The sequence below is a fragment of the Amphibalanus amphitrite genome, unplaced genomic scaffold, assembly GCF_019059575.1.
Source record: "Amphibalanus amphitrite isolate SeventyFive unplaced genomic scaffold, NRLGWU_Aamphi_draft 000054F_arrow, whole genome shotgun sequence".
NCBI classification, from domain to species: Eukaryota; Metazoa; Arthropoda; class Thecostraca; order Balanomorpha; family Balanidae; genus Amphibalanus; species Amphibalanus amphitrite.
In genome coordinates, this window is record NW_024881550.1 from 967,385 (window position 1) to 969,987 (window position 2,603).

At 51.0% G+C, this 2,603-nt stretch overlaps 1 long non-coding RNA gene across 1 annotated transcript; it reads right to left on the reverse strand.

The window, feature by feature from the left end:
• Positions 1 to 548: 548 nt before the first annotated feature.
• LOC122378050 lies at positions 549 to 2,383 on the reverse strand. The gene is made up of 2 exons (XR_006255970.1): positions 1,735 to 2,383; positions 549 to 1,480 (listed from the first exon to the last, which is right to left on the reverse strand). It is a non-coding gene; the product is annotated as an uncharacterized LOC122378050 (long non-coding RNA).
• Between the last annotated feature and the right edge of the window lie 220 nt (positions 2,384 to 2,603).

A 2,603-nucleotide genomic window follows, 5' to 3' on the forward strand; every position in this document is an offset into this window, starting at 1 on the left:
TCGGCCGGGATGGGCAGGCCGAACCGGACCACACACTGAGAAATACTCAAGCCTATCCATGGTTCTCGGAGACCATGCAGGGGTCGTTCTGGTCTTGTATGAGAGCCTCAATTGGGGAGAACTTTGTTTACAGTTGTTGGTCTCCAGTTTGGTAAAGTTCTCAGGCTTTTCCCGTAACGTTCTCGAGTGAGAATGGTGTGCTATCTTGAACGAGAACTTTGCCCGGATAAGGTACTCTTATACTGCGGGATGATCTCCCATGAGAACCTTTACCAGGTCATGAGATCATAAACGAACACAATTCCCGCTCATAATATGATCCTGTATGGTCTCCGAGAACTTTACAACTTAAGAGCGCCGGCTTTCCTGGCAGGGCATTCGCGCTCACGACCCATTCCCCCCCCCCTCCCCTCCCTGTAGAGCGCCAGCTTTTCATGGCACAGCATCCGCGTTCTCGATCCTTCCCATTCCCTCCATGCACAAACAAGGTAAAGAACAGGCATGTATATTTATTGTGTCAGATGTCAAGAAACTCACTCTGGAACAGAACATGCGATGCAGTCATTCGATGCGAACATTTTGTTTCAAAAGCTGCCCAAACCCTTTCGCGTGCCGCCCCAGTCAGTACCGACCGGCGTGCTGAGTTTCAACTGAGTCGTTTAGCAAGAGACCATAATATCTCCCGGTGCACGACAGCTCAGTCCCTTTACTTTACTTTTAACACGGAATGCAGGTAAGTGCAAAAATGCATGTCAAGCGGCGCTCCCCACGGTCCACAGACTGTGCGAACGATGTACAATTCAAACACTGTTAAGTACAGGCACGTACAATAGTTACACAGGCACAGACATTAAAAAGTTAATACAGGTAAAATGTATGGGCTGGCATGTGAACACTACCGACGGGAGTCCATGCGAGACCGAAGTCTAGCCATAGGAGCGGCGGAGGCGACGACAGCCGGTTGGCCGCTCTAGACAGTTTGCGCAGCTGGTACATCTGGCTGGGGAGGAGCTACTCCAGCATGGCAGCCTGCTGACTGCTGAACCATGAGCGCCATTAGACGCTCCAGCTGCTCGTTGTCTCCCATCACCGGTACGAGCGATCCGACACGACGGTGTTAACTTATGTGCGTCTCTGAATCGGTGTCGCGCACAGGGTCAATCTCACTCGCGTACTGGCCACGCATATTATCGATTACACCACTATTTCACTATTTCACTGTGGCCGGACCGTCTCGGCGAACACGCCTCACCTCACCTCGCGGCACTCAGCTGTGTTGACACCAGCGCCGCTCGGACGATACTGACCCTCGGCCGCTCGGCCCGGCCCGGCCGGTCAAGGTCGTTCAAGGTCACGGCTGTCAAGGCGCGACACGCGTGACCCAGGCCAGGACACAACAGGGACATTTTGGCGTTGTGCCCGATGAGTTGCCTCACTTCGGTGTCACACATTGAGAGCATCGTCTCTACGGCTTCTTGCTCTGAAAGGGAGAGTAAGACAAATATTAGAGAAACGGCAGAAACGCTTAATTTCTGAGCCATATCCTCAAAGCACACGGTTTGCTATTTAAGCAGATTTTGCTAACACTGGCAAACAGATGGCAATCGCAACCAATATCCCAAAAATTGGCAATGGCACACAGATTTTGCCACCTCCCAGAGTAGGTAATTACCTTTGCTGTGGTTACTTTCAAGCTGTTAAGTGCACACAAAGACATACAGAAAACAAACTCACCATGAGACGTTCGCGCTGTGCGCCAGACACCAACTCGCGAAAGGAACAACCACGCTGCCGGCAGCCTTCGCAGTGCTTTCGAGAAAAAGGAAGGGCCGGAAGCACTGAGGCATTATAGAGATGTTCCTTAGGGATATCCATTTAAAGTGGTTTGAACTGTTAAAATCGATAAACATCGTGTCATATAGTAAGGCTCTTTTTCATTAAAAATTATTTCTTCTACTGAAAAATATATGTTTTATTTTTATCAATAATTGCTATTTTCCTAAGCGAAAATGGAATCGCAGCACTTCAAACTGCTCTACTCTTAACACAGCGCCACCTACGCCTTTAGTTTCCTTCTGTGCTGACATCTGTCGTCAAAACACGTCAGCTGCGAGAACTATAAGGAAAAAAGTGAGAAGTTTACCATCCTTTCTGACCGAATGACTGCTGGTTCGAATCTCACCGCAGACCGACTGTTTGCGTTACACGGGTAGCTAGACAACTTACAGTACTAAACTATCTCGGTCAAGACCAAATCCACTCCTGAAACCGAAGTGGAGACCATGCACAGTTCTCGGGAAAGACCAATTCCTCAAAGCGGCAAAATGGAAACCATCGAAGGTGCTCAGGTGAGTACTATCAGTATAAGTTCTAAAATGTGTTTCTCAGTGCACGGGCCCAGTCGTCGTCGAGAACAGCGAGCAGGGCGGCCCGCTGCTCAGCCTCGGTGAGATCGTGGACGCCGGTGAGGAGGCAGTAGCCGGAGAACTTCTCTTTCCAGGCCTCTAACTCCTTGAGGGTAGCGGTAGCCGCCAGCCGGGGCGTGGGCGTGGCGGCGGCGGGCATTCGTGCACGCGGCCGGGCGCCGGAATCGGGCCCCGCAG